This window comes from Saccostrea cucullata, unplaced genomic scaffold (genome assembly GCF_032062105.1).
Source record: "Saccostrea cucullata isolate Sc308-1 unplaced genomic scaffold, CSIRO_AGI_Scuc_v1 ctg2087, whole genome shotgun sequence".
Classification (NCBI taxonomy): domain Eukaryota; kingdom Metazoa; phylum Mollusca; class Bivalvia; order Ostreida; family Ostreidae; genus Saccostrea; species Saccostrea cuccullata.
The window spans coordinates 44,695-65,487 of record NW_026937984.1 but is presented as its reverse complement, the minus strand read 5'-3'; positions in this window follow the sequence as shown (position 1 = coordinate 65,487).

The window sequence follows — 20,793 nt, the reverse complement described above, 5'->3', positions numbered from 1 at the left end:
AATTATTACCGTCCGAATTTCCTCTGTCATATTTATATTTTTTCCCATTTTAAATTGAATGTTTAAAAAGTCTGAAAGATAAGAACTCTAAATTACTTATAGCCCCAGGTTACCTTTGTTGCCCTTATTCTCATGGTATTAATATTTTATGGGGTCAATGATCAAATTATTGAGATATGTTGTCTGGAATGGTTTTTGTTCACATTTTTGAATTTCTTTATCTCATAGCATTCAATTATTTGAATTAATTTATTACCTTTAACACCTATAATATTTTCAAAATGATGTTTAAAAATATACTTCTAGTATACCGGTCCCCATAAATATGGCGCTAAAATAGGCGCCGCCGAAGGCGGTGTACAATATATAGACGATCGCGTGAGCGATCGACAAAATCGAAAAAGAAGCCACAAATTGCAAATTTGACCCCAAATTCGTGTTCCTTGTGAAAAAATGGGTTTAAAAAAACTGGTTTTTAAACACAGTTTTTTAAATGAGAATTAAAAGATTTCGTAAAATAACGTAGGCCTACTTGTTTAGGAAGTAAATCTCCATCTTGCGTTGTTTAGGAATGTAGTCACATGATCAATTTTTGACGTAATCTCATAAATATTCATGAGCTGCGTCACTTATGTGTTGACGTAATGAAGAAATGCCTGATAGGACTCAAAGTCCAATGCTATTAAAATTGCGTGATTTTTGTGAGAAATACAGGGATTTAACAAATGTTAGCTAATTACTGGTCATCGATGGATTGAATTGTGCATCATTATCGATTTGAAAGGAAAAATATTCTGAATATTTGAACATGATTAGGAGGTCAGGATATCGAGCTGCAGTTAACGGTAAGTCGCTTTTACAATGACTTGCCTAAACTCAGCGCTGAAAATCGTCATGTTTCGTCAATAGAGTTGATTTACCCGAACTTTCATTTCTTAAACTTTCCTGTTCTTTCATAGGCCTAGTGCCTTTTGTAAGCAAAAATGACATGAATAAGCCCAAAGTCAGAAAGATTACAGAGTGGATTTATAAAACAACGCCAACTTTAAAAAATATTTAACCTAACCCTAATCACTCGATCGGATGCGTTTTGTTGAAGCGAGTGGGAAATTGCGGTTTGTTTACATTCTGCATATCAACGGCAAGGGAAATAACTGCTCATGCGCAATCGCGTGATTCTGGGGACCGGCATACTAGAAACTTCCCAATTTCCTTTCTGTTTTCTGAAACCTGAGTAAACGTCATCCGTAATGCATTCTCTAGAAATTTGAAATAATTTTATTTTATAAAAAACAATATCTCAGAATTCTGAAAATTGGATAGCAGATTTTAATTTGTCTCCGTTGGATTCAATGTAGAAATACGATATCGGAAAAATATTGACAATTAATTCATAGTATACAACTCTGCCGTATATACCTTAAGGTAAGTCACTCGTCAGCTTTTTAGAAAAGTTCACGCAGAAGCTTTTACTTCAAAACTACTTATTAAAATTCAATTTTTATAACATATTTAAATTCAACAATGTAAATTTTTTAACATTCAATGAGAAAACTGCTCAAAAATTTACAAAGAAGCAAGATTTATGAGGGACTATTTCTTTTGGTGAAAGGGTATTTAGCAGAAAATTCTGCAAATCTGCATATCTATAAAATTTAATGTAATGGAAATTTAGCCTCACATACTTTTACTCGGAGAATATTTTCCGTTTTGATATTGCTAAAAATATTTAATATAGGTCTTTATTTATATTTTTAGACTAAGTTTTACACCTTCCCTCAACAAACTTATCCAAAAAATGAAAATATATTGAAGAAGTCAAGATCAAATTTACACCATTTTTTGCCTGAAAATCACATATTTTGACAAATATTTCAAAATTAACATCACTGACCCCACCCTTTTCTTTCATTATTTTAAACTACTAGATACTTGTGACTGATCAGCACTCAAGTCGTAAAAAGTTTGATATAAGAAAATTTTTTATTGCCTTTTAAGTTTTTTAATACCCCAAATATGTTATTTTTTTAGTGCAAAAAGGCCACACAATAATTTACGCGCATTAATTTGCAAGATTTGTTTAATGATAAATATTATTCAAACTATTTTACGTAAAATAAGATTATATTTATTGCCATGCTTACATCTAATCAAATATAATAAGGGTTAAAGTAATTAACCAAAGAGATGAAATTTAAGTGCAAAAAGGTCAACTTAAATGTACCGTAGATCAGTAGGATGCACACTGACCCCCTATTTTCTTTGCGATTTTGAGTTACACTTTATGAGTACTTATCCAAAATATACTTCTCAAAAAATCCTTGATATAACAAATTTCAGGAGTGACTTACCTTAATAGTTTTGAATTATGGCCCTAGTCCACCAACTTCTCTAAAACCCCTCATACAAAGTTTTAGTCCAAAATTATTGATTGCTTAGAAGGGTCTGGGTGGTCGTGACCATTTTTAGACTATTTCGATCTCCTTTAGAAGAAGAGCTCCATATAAAGATATACAAAAATGATCAAATTTTAGAACTACATGTAATGTGTATGAGATTTTTCTTTGTCAAATGATAGTTGACAGCTAAAAATATCATATCTAAAAATTTCAGTTATATCTGGTGGTTAATTTGTTGTTAATTTGTTGACACCCAGCCTCCTTAATTAACTAGTGGTACAGTTGTAGTAAGTGTTACTGATTAAAAGAAAAACAGCTTGAAAAAAAGTGTCAGGTGGAGATTCTTCTTAAAAAAGAATCAGTCTAAAGAATTTTTTGAATTTAGAATTTGAAAAACATTATCAAGAAAAAAATTCATTTTATCAATTACTAAGGTTTTAAAATAGAAAAAATATTCTGATGACTAATCTATCCTATTCTCGCCTCATTTCTCCAGTACATCTTCTGAGGAATTAAATGATATTTTATAGATAAGTTGCTGAGAGTTCCCGTCTGTTTTTCATGTTCTTATCTGTCAGTTAAGATCAAGGTTCCTGAGTAACATTATTATATTTGCATATTATTTCGCAAAATAACGCAAAAATTTCGCGTTATATCGCGAAGGTTATGCGTTTATTCGCGAAAGTTTCGATATCGCGAAAGTTACGCGTTATATCGCGAAAGTTTCGCGTTACAACGCGAATGTAACGCGTTTATTCGCGAAAGTTTCGCGATATAACGCCAAAGTTTCGCGTTATATCGCGAAATAAACGCGTTAATTCGCTAAAGTTTCGCGAAAGTTTGGCGATATAACGCGAAAGTTACGCGTTATATCGCGAAAGTAACGCGTTTATTCGCTAAAGTTTCGCGATGTAACGCCAAAGTTTATTCTCGAAAGTTTCGTATTTCTACATTGAATCCAACGGAGACAAATTAAAATCTGCTATCCAATTTTCAGAATTCTGAGATATTGTTTTTTATAAAATAAAATTATTTCAAATTTCTAGAGAGTGCAGGATGACGTTTACTCAGGTTTCAGAAAACAGAAAGGAAATTGGGGATATAGAGGATATTCAATGTTTTGTAGTTGAATATGGAATTTATTTCACGAGTGGGACAGGATTTTTTGATATTTTCACGAGTGCGAAGCACGAGTGAAAATATAAAAAAAATCCTGTCTCACTCGTTAAATAAATTCCATATTCAACTACAAAACATTGAATTTTCTATTTATTACATTTTTCTTTGATTTTCCCTTTTCCTCTGTCTTTTTCTCATGCAGTCATAGGCTAGATGACGTCATAGTTGAGCTGAAAAATTTCAGTTATTGTCCACCAACTTCCTTCATAATTAACGAAATATAAAGATATACAAAAATGATCAAATTTTAGTCATGTAATATGTATGAGATTTTTCTTTGTCAAATGATAGCTAAAAAAATATCATATCTAAAAATTTCAGAAAAACAGCTTCGTTAAGACGTCATAGCTAAGTGTTGTGAGATTGAAAACGTCGTATACAAGGATTTTAACAATATATTTTGGGATCTTTCGCAGTTTTAATCTATGTCAAAATGGTATATTTATTTTATAATGGACCAAGGGGTATTTTTTTACAACATTCTTTGTTACTGGAAGGAAAGTCGAGAGTTTTCCCGCACTTCTGATATTTGTCACACTGTGACAGGATATCATTTTGATATCCTTTCACACTGTGATAGGATATCATTTTTATTCAGTGAATAAATCACAGTATTTCACTGGTAAAAATGTAATAAAGGAATTTATTATATAGTCTATTTATATTCCCTATATAATCTATACAAACGCAAACAGTTCATAACACTACATATTCACCGGATTTTAGGCCGTATTCACCGGAGGGTCAATGCTCGTGCAACGGCATTGTGACGTCACAATCAAAACATCGAACAACGTTGTAAACAACGGTTGCAACGGCCGCAGCGAGCTACGTATCTGAGCAGGAAAACAATTATTCATGCCTATTTCAGGATTATTTTTTAACATTTGGACGTCTTACACATGGCGAAACTCTGAAAAGAAAACACGGAGGTTACAATCAGTAAACATGAGATTTTTTTTTTTATTTTCAACAATGGAAGATCGCAAATGAAACTGGTGTCGTCATACAGCCTTCTATGTCTTATCTTTTCGAATCCTGACTACATAATAAAACAATTATGGACTCTTTTGGTGTTGAATATGGTTTGTTATTCACCAGAAAAATATCCATATTGACCTCGGCTTCGCCTCGGTCAATATGAATATTTTTCTGGTGAATAACAAACCATATTCAACACCAAAAGAGTCTATAATTGTATAGTATTTGTATAATACTCAGTTATCCTGTGGGTGACCTCTACTATTTTAGTATGGTGTTCCGTTTGTGTAACGTTTGATAAACGTATCTAGTGTATATTTGAGTATAGCTCTACTTGAGTATGTGCAGTGTTACATAAATAAGTGGAACAAGTAATTAAGTGCAAGTGTGTGTAAAAAAAAAACCGCAGTACTGCACTATATGCTATATGCTATATGTTGTATGCTGTATGCTAAAAGCTATATGCTATAGGCTGTATGCTATGTGAAAAATATGGTTAACCATTTGCGTAATAATTTGTGTAATGACTTGTAACTTAAGTGTGTATTGTTTCTTTATGAGTAGGTCCCATCCCGAGACAGGGAGTGTGCGGAACGAACGTGTACGAGTCCAGTGAATCATTGTAACTTTAATAACAGAATATACATCTGAAATCTTTTTGACTTTTGTTTTATTGAATATTCAAGTAGAATGGATTAGATGCTTGGTCATCCGGCAACAAAATTGTTGTTGACAACGATGAGACAATCGGCAATCCTCGGCTGATTCCGCTACGCTCCATTCAAAGTTAGTGTGCGAGGTACAAGCCACTCGAGGAGCTCCGAGTGATGATTAGCCTCTGTGCCGTGCGAGAACTTTTAATTGGCCATTTGCTACACCAGTTGACATTCGACCGAATTTCTATCCAATGTATGAAAGCTGTGCACAGAACTGCGAACGATAGTGTTGTTCTCCCGCCTATACCTCCAAGGCAATTTTCAAAAGTTAAGACATTCAATTTTTTAAAAGATATTAATATTGATATTTATATGGATTTTCATAAAACATTACTTCTTAGGGAAAACAAGGAGAGATATCTCTAAAATTTTGGTAAAACTCGTGTTTTTCAAGAATTCAATGGAAAACAGAAAATATTTTCACTCCCCCCCCCCCTTTGAAACAAAAATTCCTTTTTACGGGTAATATGGACTGCCATTTCACAAATTCATACCAAAGCTTTGAGTCTTTCACGGGGGGGGGAGGGAGGGGGGAGGGGTATATGTTTATATACAAAAAACGACAGAAATGTTTATTTTCTTCACTAATTTCAAAGCAATTGACAATTTATACATTGTATTTTATCTTTATATTTATATTAAATTTATTTGCGTAAAACATAAAAAGATATTTAATCATATTCAAGACTATTTCAATATACGGTGATGCTTATAAGTCCGATTTCAATGGTAAATATTGTCAATCTGATTAAAATCAGGGACCCGTTTTACAAAAGAACTTACGACTTGAGACCAAATTTAATTCTTCATATAACTTTTTAATTAACATTATATCGAAAATTATTTTAAACTTTTTAAAAGGAATGTGGTAAGATATTTTTATACAAACAATTTCAAAGAGAAATATTAATTTTGCAAAATTTTAAAATAATCTGAAGTTTTTGGTCGTAGTCGTAAGTTCTTTTGTAAAACGGGCCCCAGATCCTTTGATCCGCTCACATAGATCGCTACACCATGATCTGATTAAAATCAGATCCTTTGATCCGGATGAAAGGATCTGATTTTAATCAGATTGTGTTGCGATCTATGTGAGCGGATCAAAGGTTTTGATTTTTAAAATCAGATTGTAAATATCGTATACCCCCTCTTTTTCAAGAGCTAGCTTTTTGGTACTAGATCCATTATGACGTCATAATCACTTTCAAACCTTCCTTTTCCCGTACTCTACGGCTCTTATTGAATTTTTTAGAAAATAAGTATAACTAATATTATATCCTGTAGCTTGGTATTTTCATGGAATTTAAATTGAAAATCATTTGAAAAGTAACCCTGATACCTATATTTAATTTGATATCATTTTAAGGAAGGGACCAAAATCATACAAAGGACCACTTTTCGAGAGACAGTAGGCAATATGGATGCATTTCCTTTGTCTGATCTTCAAAAAAGTCCAATATTCATAACTAGTTCCATTTATTTAAGCATTGAACTCATATTTTTGGATGTCTTCGGTCCTATAACACACCTGGTCGTGCCGACAAATTGAATACCGCGCGTTGAATATGAATTCAATGCTTATATTTACATTCTCTAATTTTCCTTCTTCATAATTGCTTATTTAGTAAATCTTAAATGTGAATTTAGCGCACTTCAAAACTGCCGAAAGCACCGTTTGTGACGTCAAATGACGTTAAATGACGTTTCAAAGTTCAATAACGCAAACAAACATTGCGGTGAAAAATTAATTCTTAACGCACATTACGGTAATTTTTACGTTAATTTTTCAGGGTTATACATGTAGTTTTTCATTAAATTGAAATAAAACATTTTACATTTTGGTGTTCCTTGAGTATTGAAAATGCATATAGTTACGTTCTTACTGTGTATTCTAACTCGCGGTGACAAGGTTTCGCGTGTGTTATAGAAATTTGAACGTCGTAGATTTCTAATGAATTTCATAAGGAAAAGTACACTGAATGTAAATATATTTAATTTAATGCCATGTTCACACGGAGAGTTTAATTCGAATTAAACGTAAAGTTACTGCGAATTAGCTTCGCTTAGCGTTCACACGGATAATTCAATGCGAATTAGTTTAATTCGAATTAATTTACTGCGCATTAAATTACTTCGCATTAGGTCCGTGTGAACGCTAAGCGAAGCTAATTCGAATTAAATATTCACGCATGTGTAAGGCCATAATTAAGTCACAGGACACGTGTTGGTGGTTATATATAGGTATTTGTGCTATATTTGGTTCAAAAATTGAGGGAAAGTATGTTAATCACTATTACAAATGACGTCATAATAGACTTACTGACGCCTGACTGTAGAAAAAATTTTTAATTCGCATTAGTTTACTTCGCATTAGCTGTCGTGTGAACGCAATTTATGCCCTGTTCATACGGAGACTTTAATTCGCAATAAATTAATGCGAAGTAAACTAATGCGAATTAAATTGCTTTCACACGACAGCTAATGCGAAGTAAACTAATGCGAATTAAAATTTTACTTCTGCAGTCTGGCGTCAGCACGGCTATTATGACGTCATTTGCAAATCACGTCACCTTATGCAGAAGCAGATCCATTTGACATAATGGCAAAGTGTCTGTATACACAATTTAATGATTAACAGAATTTTCCTTAGTTTTTCACTCAAAAATAGCACAAGTACCTATAGCTGACCACCAACAAGCATAGGGGCTTGTCTTCCGGATTGTTAAATGTAAAATAAATTTTAAAAATTTTCAATCTTCTTTAAATACACTTAAAATTGTTAAATTAAAGATCCTGACACTTTCAGGCAAGAAAAACCACGTTTAAAAAAGACGTACCACATCTATATACATAAACCCTATGTATATAGATGTGGTACGTCTTTTTTAAACGTGGTTTTTCTTGCCTGAAAGTGTCAGGATCTTTAATTTAACAACTTTTAAGTGTAATTAAAGAAGATTCAAAATTTTAAAAACTTATTTTACATTTAACAATCCGGAAGACAAGCCCCTATGCCAACAAGTGGCATTTGACTGAATTTTGCCGCATGCGTCAGACTTTAATTCAAATTAGCTTCGCTTAGCGTTCACACGGAGTTAATGCGAAGTAATTTAATGCGCAGTAAACTAATTCGAATTAATGCCCTGTTCACACGGAGTGTTTAATTCGAATTAAACGTAAAGTTACTGCGAATTAGCTTCGCTTAGCGTTCACACGGAGAATTTAATGCGAATTAGTTTAATTCGAATTAGTTTACTGCGCATTAAATTACTTCGCATTATCTCTGTGTGAACGCTAAGCGAAGCTAATTTGAATTAAATTCTGACGCATGCGTAATGGCAAAATTTAGTCAAATTCCACTTGTCAGTGGTCAGCTATAGGTACTTATGCTATTTTTGAGTGAAAAACTAAGGAAAATTTTGTTAATCATTAAAATGTGTATACAAACACTTTTCCATTATGTAAAATGGATCTGCTTCTGCATAAGGTGACGTGATTTGCAAATGACGTCATAATAGCCGTGCTGACGCCGGGCTGCAGAAGTAAAATTTTTTAAATTCGCATTAGTTTACTTCGCATTAGCTGTCGTGTGAACGCAATTTAATTCGCATTAGTTTGATTCGCATTAGTTTACTTCGCATTAATTTACTGCGAATTAAACTCTCCGTGTGAACAGGGCATTAACTAATTCGCATGAGTGCCCTGTTCACACGGAGAGTTTAATTCAAATTAAACGTAAAGTTACTGCGAATTAGCTTCGCTTAGCGTTCACACGGAGAATTTGATGCGAATAAGTTTAATTCGAATTAGTTTACTGCGCATTAAATTACTTCGCATTAGCTCCGTGTGAACGCTAAGCGAAGCTAATTCGAATTAAATTTTGAGGCATGCGTAATGACAAAATTAGGTCAAATGTACGGAAACGTATAACCGCCGCGTGTTGTTGTTTTAGAACGCGATATTATGATATAAAAATGTTGTCAAATACAATTCCTTCAAGGTTTGATTATTTAATTATGACAACAATCTCTGATGAATAATTCTTTTCTGATATGTTTTACACGACTTATATGCTTTGACATATCCATATTGAATTCCTAAATGTCGCATATGAAATAATGTGTAAACATTATGCCCCTAAAAATTAAATATCACAGACATAAGTTCAATATAACATATATGACGACTTCGCTTAGACGACTCGATTTAAACAAAGAGAAAAATTCAACAAAATTCGAACGACTTGTAACATCAATTTATACATGATGCAAGATTTTATCAGTCCTTGGAGGAGCAAAAAAGATTTACAAACAAAAGAAGGAGGAGGATCCAATTGATAGAACAAATCTTGCATATATTGAGAGCAGTTGATAAAAATGTATATAAGAAATATACTGAATACACGTACATGTAATGTACAGTGGACCTTCAGATATCCGGACGCCAGATATCCGGACGCTTCACCTTCCGGACGATTTTTCTCGGGAACGGATTTTTTCAACGTAATTTTGTCTCATTTATCCGGAATTCCGCGTTCCGTATCCGGACGGCTCTTTTTTACTACAAAATGTATTTTTACGTTATTTTTTGGTTCATTTATCCGGACGGTTAATTTTAATTTGTACTTCCATTCTTGTTAACATTCACGCCTCAACTGAGTGATAATTGTTATCAAAACACTGGCCGGATTGATTGTTTTTACAAGACGATCACCTGTGACCTGTTATGAATGACTTACGAAGATTAGTCCACAGATTAAGCATGCTAATTGGATATGGTCAAACGAGAGATCGATACACAAATGAAAATAAACAATTAACTATGTTTTTAACAGAAAACAATTTTCTATTCAGTTATTCGTTATCTGCGAGATATTTATAATTTTAGTACAGAGTTGGTTTTAAATATTTTTCTATTTATAGACGGGACGACATAGTTTCATAATCTCGTTGTCTACAGATTAGTGGCAGTTATCATCGGAAATAAACCCTAAAACATTCAATCAAATTTGAATAATTTTAGACAATCAATGATTTCGCTTGGGATGATTACTGTGTGAATTTTTTTTAAATACGTCAGATTTAGCGTGGATGAGTGTTCAAATTAAAATTAGTCTCGCTTGGGTGTAATCAAAGCTGCAAATGAGAGAATTCGCTTGGCTATGTTCATCAATTTAAAGGAAGTAGAAAGTAAAAATAAGCGGGGTAATTAAAAATCTGCCCATATAAGCAGCGTTACATCCAATGTTTGTCATTCCTGCTCCCAGCTACAACCATGTCAACACCGCCCGCAAAGAGAGCGCGAGTCGGCATTTCCGCCAGCTTTAAGAACAAAATCTGCCTACGTGCTTAGTTTTTAGCTATAGAAATATTTATCATATTTGAAAAAAATGTTTGATAGTAGTACTAGTGCTGATGTGAAAATCTATAAAATAATAGATCAATTCTATATGATAGCATTAATCTTTCTTTATATATAAGAGTTACGATACAAATACAGTATACCTGGAAGAGAAATCAATAGAATTCAGCAGGCATGTTCATGAAACTTTCCTAAGATTTGTCCTAAGACCATTCCTAAGATATGACTTAGGAAGAAATTTAGGAACTTCCTAAGATCAACTTAGGACATATCATAAGATGTATCTCGATGGTGACTTAGGAACATCTTAAGTTAGGAAATCATAATTATATAACTTACAATGAACACTTGTTTCTTGTTTACTTATAGATAAATATATAATTTTAGAGACATTTTACGGGAAAGAAATTACATAACATAAAAAAGGAAATCCATTTACATGTCCATGTGACCTCAGTATATTTTAATGTTTGCATTTTTGTTATTATAAAATATTTTATACTGCTTGTAAATCGCATTGAAACAAACCAATTGTATTTAAGATTTATAGTTTAAAAAAACCATAACCCCTCAGTGATCTACCTTGATGATGTTTATGGTATGAAATTTTATAAAAGTTTATTCTTTGATAAATAAGCTGATTAAAAATAAAATGAATGTTGTAGGATACGAAAAAAAGTGTTCAATCAGGGAAATCACTAATTTAAAGCCAAAATTTTATTCTTGAATATTAAAACTCTCAATAGTTTAATTATTTTAATGACAATTTTTTTTAATTGTGTATGTTCTCCCAACCGGTTAATTAAAAAAATTAGAACATGTCAATAGTTTCATTGTCTCACAATAGCACGTAGCATGCTAGCAGATCGAGAGGAGGGAGGGGAGGGCTGGCCCCTCCTTATTTTCCGAAGACAAGTTTATTGCCATTAATCTATGATGAAAATTTTGATAAATGACGAATATATATATCGCAAAAAGTCATGTTAGATTGATCATAACTTGTACTATATCTGTATCTAACGTTATAGACCAATCATTAGCATATGAAAGAGAGGGTATTTGTTTCTATATTCATACAATGTATCAATCGAACATTTTAAGAATAAGAATGTGTGGGGTAGCGGTCATAATACAACGTATGTGATGAATGTCTTTGACAGTGACATAACAACGTTCGTGAAAAAAGGGGGGCGATAAAAGAAAATCAACTTACCTGAGAAAACTTGACAATCAATTAAAAGGGAAAGAATATTGTCAAAATCGAAAATCCTATTTTGGAGAGAGGTAGAGAGGGCGAGGTCTAGGTTTCAACTTCTTTCATAACCCTTTTTACATTCAAACATTACCCTCATTATAATGACCTTGTTTGTTTTCATTTACTCTGTACAGTAATTGATACGGATAAGCAGATCAACTGATAATAAAAGGGTTTTTGCCCCCCCCCCCCACTTCATCGCCCGAGGAGCGTTGTATTATATTTCTCCAGCCGATCCCAAAAATATTCATTATATTAATAATGTCCAAAATTTGTATTAGGTAATATCCGGAAAAGCACACTTGAAATTTATAGTATATATAAAAGAGGCCTATGGGTAACATTTCTTGTTTAATTATTTGACGTGTAAATCATCAGCTCATAAATGGACTGTTGAGAAACAAGAAATTGTCGCTTTTACTTGCAATGTACAAAATCATAAGCATCAAAACAAACTTAGGATGATCTTAGGACAGGTATTATGTTGTCCTAAAGTTAGGAAAAACTTAGGAAAGTTCCTAAATTTAGGAAAGCTTTGAGAAACTGACTTAAGACTAGGACATTTCCTAAGACGTTCTTAGGACACATCACAGTCCTAAGATAGCTTCGTGAACATGCCTGCAGATATCCGGACGCTTCACTTATGCGGACAATTTGCTTGGGAACCAAAGCGTCCGGATAAATGAGGCTCCACTGTATATATGTTATAATAATATTATAGTCAAAGGCAAGAAACTGGGAAAAAGTACATATATACATATCAAAATATCCTCAATTAAGGTAGGTTACCAAGGAATCTAGCAATTGATCTAAGGACGTCAGGGTCTTCAATCTTCATTAGTCATGAGCCAATTAAATTGATTATCATAAAATAGAGACTGAAAAATTTTACATTTAATTTTACAAATATTCATGAGTTTAAGTCTTTTTACAATAAGATGAGGACATACAAGGAGAAAATGAATTCCATCCTAATTATAACGTATTGCACTGAATTAATGTCTGATTTAAAAAAAAAAAAATTCAAATATTCATAGGATATCTTGCAGGCTCTTCCCTAAATAATAAATCTGATGAATGTTGCTTCAAAGAACAGTCACTATATTTGGTAATACTTGCCTACTATTCAATGCAAACTATGATAACAATATCTTTAATATTGTTCTTAGCTTGGAGAACATATGCAGACATATAAGTATTTAATATTTTCGTCTGATGTGATGTCATGCATTGAATATGACCTCAAAATACTGTAAATTCAAAATTTCAAGAAAGTTGTATATTTTCTTTGATGATTCAAGTGGAAAAAATCGAACGCACGTCTGCACATACTCTATATTTTAACATTATGTGTAGATTGATAAAATGAGTGAAATAATTTGCATTTTGTCCTCTTTTTTTTTTTTAAAAGATAACACAAAAGCTCATTAGTCACAGACACAATTTTTTTTATAATTTATACAATCATATACATTTAATAAATGAAGTTGCTCTTTGAGAATGTTTAAAAAAGCATATACATAGAGGTTTATAACACTGTAAAAACTGCAAATTTCTTTTTGTTTATTCTGAGGAAAAACATTGCAATTACCGACAGCATGATATTTTATATTTTTATTTTTAAAATACTTTTTTTTTAAATAATCAATTTCGGAAAATAAAAATAAGACACGTTGCTATGGTTTTTAAAGAGTAGCCCGAGTCCTTAGAAAAACACACACTCAGAAAAAGAGGAAAGCATTGTCTAGACATGCACTACGGACCTGCAATTAGTGCTATAACAATTTTAATTATTTTATTTAAATCAGACGTCGAAGAAATGCAATACGTTATATTAATAAATCTGATGTAACAAGTCGTTCACATTTTGCTGAATTTCCTCTTTTATTAAATCAAGTCGTCAACGCGAAGTCTTCGTATATGTTATGTTGCACTAATGTCTGTGATATTATACAGTTAAAGTATACCATTGAGGGAGTTAGCAAGATTCCAGTTCCCCAAGACCAGGACTATTTCCCGAGGCGCAGCGCGCCGAGGGAAATGGTCCTGGTCGAGGGGAACTGGAATCTTGCTAACTTCCTCAATGATATATACTTTAACTGTTTTATTATACCGATACAAATTTAAATTGTAAAGATCACCTTTTTAAAAAATACATTCATTGTCAGATTAACTAATCATTTTTTGTCGCAAATATCAAATTAGAAGACAGTTAATCCCTTATTCTAATATAATCATTGCATTCTGCTTGTTGTTTACGTCTTATTTTGTTGCGTTTTGTTACATGAAATACGTCACGAAGCATTGTGTTTTTGCGTCGCTCTATTATGACGTCACAATGAAAAGCTATAACCGCGAATTAGCATGACTAGCTTTCGACCGAGGGATTAGCTCATAAAAACTAACGCACGGCGATTAGCCGATTCACAGCGATTTCTAGGGAATTGTTCAGATCTAATCATTTAATTTTATATAGGGAAAAATCAGTAGAGGTATAATAATTAATTTTAGCGGCTTAATTTTTACACATTATTTTAGTGCGACATATACGAATTCAACTTGGATATACCAAAGCGTATAAGTCGTCTAAAACATAATTATCAGAAAAGTATTATTCATAAGGGATTGTTGTCATAATTATATCGCCAAACCTTGAAGTAATTGTATTTGACAACATTTTTATGTCATAATATCGCGTTCTAAAACAACAACACGAGGCGGTTATACGTTTCCGTACAAATGCCACATGTCCGTGGTCAAATTGAAGTATTTGTGCTATTTTTGAGTGGAAAAACAAGGAAAATTGTGTTAAACACTAAAATGTGTGTACAGACACTGTAACATTATGTCAAATGCATCTGCTCCTGCATAAGGTGACGTGATTTGCAAATGACGTCATAATAGCCTCTGACGCCTGACCGTAGAAGTAGAATTTTAATTCGCATTAGTTTACTTCGCATTAGCTGTCGTGTGAACGCAATTTTTAAATTCGCATTAGTTTGATTCGCATTAGTTTACTTCGCATTAATTTACTTGGAATTAAACTCGTCGTGTGAACAGGGCATAAATTCTCCGTGTGAACGCTAAGCGAAGCTAATTCGCAGTAACTTTACGTTTAATTCGAATTAAACTCTCCGTGTGAACAGGGCATTAATTTGCATTAATTTGATTCGCATTAGTTTACTTCGCATTAATTTACTGCGAATTAAACTCGTCGTGTGAACAGGGCATAAAATGATATTTTAAGATATGATTTTCCATCTTGTTTAGGTATTTCTCAAATTTGATAAATCTGTAGGCACCTTTGAATTACTAGATATTGACCTTAATTAAATGAGAATTGTCCAAAATTCTCTCTCTCTTTCTCTATCTTGGGGATGGAAATCCTTAAAAGTATAGGAGGAGAGATCGGTGTCGAACTGGAGGGGGAGTTTGTCTTTACATACTAAATAAATATGCATTTTCTCGACTACCTGACCAAAACAACTCGGAAGCAATATTCATCAACATATTCTTACCAAAAACAAAACCTATCCAAATTGGAATTTACTACAGGCCACCAAATCAAGCTGACTTTTTGGAATATTTTGAAAACAGTCTCCAATCCTTGAGAGCCGAATATGAAACATTATACATATATTACATGGCTTCGAGGGCAGCATACCAGAATATTTGCCCCAAGGTGACAGGAAAGCCCTGGAGTGTTATGTCGCCCGATGCCGAGGGCAGAGGGCCGACATAACACTCCAGGGTTTTCCTGTCACCGAGGGGCAAATAATCTGGTATTGCTGCCCGAGAATTAAGCCATGTCATATATGGTATATTATACATATATCACATGGCTTCGAGGGTGACATACCAGAATATTTGCCCCGAGGTGACAGGAAAGCCCTGGAGTGTTATGCCACCCGATGCCGAAGGCAGAGGGTGACATAACACGCCAGGCGACTGTTTCACTAACAAATCGCAAATCGTAAACGTACGATAACGTTTACGATTGCTAGAGGTGCACGTAAACGAGCGTTTCACAAAACTTATCGTAAACGTAGCACTTACGACTGGCGAGTTACGACCAACTTATTGGAACTCTTCTGACAAAGGAGTTGTATTTGTATTTGTTTGAGAGTGAGAGAAGAAGAGAAAGAAAGAAAGAAATCTATATCATTACGAAATAAAAATAAATATCTTTCATTATTTAATTGTCTTAGTCTTCAAAAATAAAGAAAGAGAGAGGGAGAAAAAAAAGACAGCTGATGGAAAATAGATCACTGAAATGAAAAAAATATAATTTATATATGTATTCTGTGCAATTCCTTTTTATAACTAGGATCAAATTATACGTGTCGAATATCTTTATTCATTCTTGCATTTAACGTATCTTAATTATCAAGTATACTCCACAATGGCGTATGTTTTATTTTACTTAACTCTTAAAAGTTATTTTACTCTCTGCGAAAAATTATGACACAGTGACACTCGTGGTGAAACAAAACATATTAAAAAAGTTTTTTTCCCCGACTGTATACGTACATCTATACTTAGACGTTTTCGTTTCATGTTTCTGTTAAGAATTACAATTAATTGATACATGTGATACAAAATTTGGCATGTTTATTATTTTAAATATTGCCAAAACTCACACGCATGTTTTAAAAAGTATTTTTAGATCAGTATAATTACGTAAGCAAAGATGTTAGCAAACTATCCATTGCAATATCTCGTTCAAATCTTAAAACATCGGGAAAATAATACAGTAAAAATATTTTACTGTTTCAATTTGCAAGTTAATCTTATAAAACAAATTTATTCAATCTAAATCTCTAAATTGATGTTAACGCTGATTCAACAACCGACAAAACCCTCCTTGTATAGCTTGTATAGTAGTTTGTATATATTGGAGCTATGCCCGTGTCGCATAATATTCGTTCCGGGTGTTTCGCGTTCCGGCCGGAACCTTAAAATCATAATATTCGTTCCGGATTTTACTGTAATATAGGTTCCGGCCATGAGTTCAATCTTTGAATCGCGGTATCTGTCCAGATTTCATTCCACATTGAGTCATGGAAGTAGTGGGGTTTTTTCTTGAGGTTTTAGCATGACGCCGCGACATTCTATTTTCGTGCGTCGCGCAATGTTTTGTACTTAGCAATTTAAAAAAAAAAAGATGAATAAATAGCCTGATGATACTCTTTCTGATACACATGACTTTGATCGCATTATAAGGCTTTGTTTATCTTATATATACAAATCGGTTATCTACAACTCAATTCCTTTTGTTTATTTAGTGCATGCCAGGTGTGAATCTCTCGCTTCAATGCACGCAAACCCGTAAACATTGTAAAGACAGGTAAAGAGCATGGTTAGGAGATAAACAATTTAAGACCGGGTTTACGAAAGACTAACATTTAAAGAAACAATGTCAAAGAATTAATTAATTGATAATTTTTTCATTTCAGAATTCGATAAAAGTAAAGAACAAATATTGATGATTATATATTTACCGTGTTTACGGAATTAAATTCTCTGTTTAAATGATATTACAAGTGTTGACATTTCACCAAGTCGAGGCTCAAACACGGCTTCCATTCCTCATAATTAAAGATTTTTTTTCATAATTAGATATTATTGATGAAATGGCATGATGATATGGTTTATATTCCATTTGAAATATGTATATGATTCACTGTTGAAGAATGTTACGTATATGGTTTATTTTCTTCTAAATTAACCTTCATACTATACATGTAGGTACAGTACATGTATTTCATGATGATGTGATTTATTCTGTAATGAAATAAACATGAAAACATAAGAATACGAGTATGGTTATTTCCTTTAATACCAAAAAAGTCAAGCACGTGTAATTAATGAAAATGATAATTTTTTTAATCGTCGGAAGAAAAAAGATAGTAATTGAGATATGAAAAGTAAAGGCAATATATGTTAACTGGCTCGGCTTTTAATTTAATACGATCAAGTTTTAAAAAAAAAATCTTTTTTTTTCTTTTTCTTTTCTTTCGTTTTTTTTTTTTTTTTTGCTATTTGTTTTAAAGGAATTAAAATGCACATTAGTGTTACCTCGACGAATGTCCTAACCACCAACCGCTTAAGATATGTGGTAAAAAAATTATTTCTGCTTCGGAGAAAAATATTAAATAAATACATGAAGGTTAAAAAAATGTACATTTACACAGGTACATGTAGGTTAAAGGTAAACTGCAATAATGTTCATGTAGCTGCGCTACGTGTTTTAAAAATCTCACCCCTTCTCCAATTTAAAAGAAAATGGAGATTATATTTCAACAGCCCCACAAAATGAAAAGTTGTTTATCAATGATGACTATGATAACTCAGACTGGAACCCAAATTATGGTCATATTTCTGGATGACTATTACTGAGAGTTATTTTAAAATCTTTTGCTATTTTGAAGTTCCTTTTCCACTTTGTGTCGAAGATAAGTTAGCCCGGAACTAAAATTATGATCATATTTAACGTTCCGGGTTAGCATTACTGGGCGCATTTTCAACTATTTATGCTACTTTGAAGTTCTCTTTCCTTTTCATGACGAAAATAAGTTAGCCCGGAACCAAAATTATTATCATATTTAACGTTCCGAGTGAGCATCACTGGGCGCATTTTCAACTATTTTTGCTACTTTGAAGTTCCTTTTCCACATTATGACGAAGATAAGTTAGCCCGGAACCAAAATTCTGATCATATTTAACGTTCCGGATAAGCATTACTTGGCGCAATTTCAACTATTTTGCTACTTTGAAGTTCTCTTTCCTTTTTATGACGAAGATACATGTAAGTTAGCACGGAACCAAAATTATATGATCATATTTTACGTTCCAGGTTAGCATCACTGGGCGCATTTTCAACTATATTTGCTTCTTTGAAGTTCCTTTTCCACATTATGACGAAGATAAGTTAGCGCGGAACCAAAATCATATGATCATATTTAACGTTCCGGGTTAGCAATACTGAGTGCAATTTCAAGTATTTTTGCTACTTTGATGTTTCTTTTCCACTTAATGACGAAAATAAGTTAGCCCGGAACCAAAAATTATGGTCATAATAAACGTTCCGGGTTGCATTTACTGAAAGATATTTCATATATTTTAGCTACTTAGTTGTTTGTTTTCCATTTTTTTACGAAGCTAAGTTAGCCCGGAACCAAAAATTATGCTCATAATAAACGTTCCGGGTTGCAATTACTGAAGGATGTTTCATATATTTTAGCTACTTAGTTGTTTGTTTTCCATTTTGTTTCGAAGCTAAGTTAGCCCGGAACCAAAAATTATGCTCATAATAAACGTTCCGGGTTGCAATTACTGAAAGATATTTCATATCTATTTGCTACTTAGTTGTTTCATTTCCAGTTTTTGACGAAGCTAAGTTAGCCCGGAACCAAAATTATGCTCATAATAAACGTTCCGGGTTGCAATTACTGAAAGATATTTCATACATTTTTGCTACTTAGTTGTTTGTTTTCCAGTTTTTGTCGAAGCTAAGTTAGCCCGGAACCAAAAATTATGGTCATAATAAACGTTCCGGGTTGCATTTACTGAAAGATATTTCATATATTTTTGCTACTTAGTTGTTTCTTTTCCATTTTTTTACGAAGCTAAGTTAGTCTGGAACCAAAAATTATGGTCATGATAAACGTTCCGGGTTGCAATTACTGAACTTCCTATTTCAAGTTACCATCATGTGTAGATGTAGAAGGGGCGAGGGTGTTAGCTCCCCCTTAGTTATTTAAAGAATTTAGTTAAACAATCGAATTAAATTTTGATCCTCTCGCATACTCGCTACCATTAGTGTAGCTACTAGCGAGCATGCGAGCAAATCTAGCATCTTAAACCATATTCAAATACATGATTTGTATAATCATATATGTGACCCCCCCTCCCCCCCCCCAAAAAAAAATCAGGTTTGGAGACGATTAAAGTTTTTATTTTCCTTATTTATAAAGAACATTTCTGAGTTAGTACTTCTTTATTGGGTGTATCCCTATTCCTTTTTTTTAGAAGCATGTTTGAATTTAAGACTGATATGTTTAAGTATTTTTTTTTAATTCATTTTAATCGATTTCTATTGCATACATATATCTTTAGCAGATTAGTCCATTTTTATCCAAGTTTTGTGTAAAAAAAGAGATTAATATAATAGAGTTATTGGTGTACAATCTAGTTTACATTTAGCAGAAACAGAAAAACGGAGCTACATGACAATATACAAGTAACTTTTCTTTTCATAGTTGTTTGTATTATTGGATAAGTATTTTAGAAAAGATATAAGGCATACATGTAACATTTTTTCTTGTTCTTTGTCCAAGTTGATCAACAAACTCTCTCTCTCTCTCTCTCTCTCTCTCTCTCTCTCTCTCTCTCTTCCACGAAGAGGAAGTCACCTCTATAAACTTTCTTTAATTTTTTTTAATATGTGTTGTTTCTCTGCTGTTTTTATTATTTACATCGGCTAAAACCAATAAATGCACCAGACTGGTTTAGATCTTTTGAATGTATCCCCCCCTATCCCTCCGTTTTTGTCCCAATAAAAAACAATCAATTGTATATTTTTATCTACTTAGAAAGGGTTTGAATAGATCTTTTTCAATGTTTTAATCTTTAAATGCATACATGACAATGAGCGCATTCTTATTAACTGTTCTCTCCATTTCTATTTGTACAGGTATATACATATATTCACACGGTATGATGTTCATAAATGGATTTAGTTCATTAAAGAAATCATTAATTTACAGTAAATAGTTGATTTATTTAAACGAAAAACATTCTTAATTGTTTTCCTGACACCAGCGTTTCTTAAATTCACCGAAGATATGACATGTCCGCAGTCATCTTAAAGTTAGGACTAAGATTAGGAGGTCTCCTAAGATAG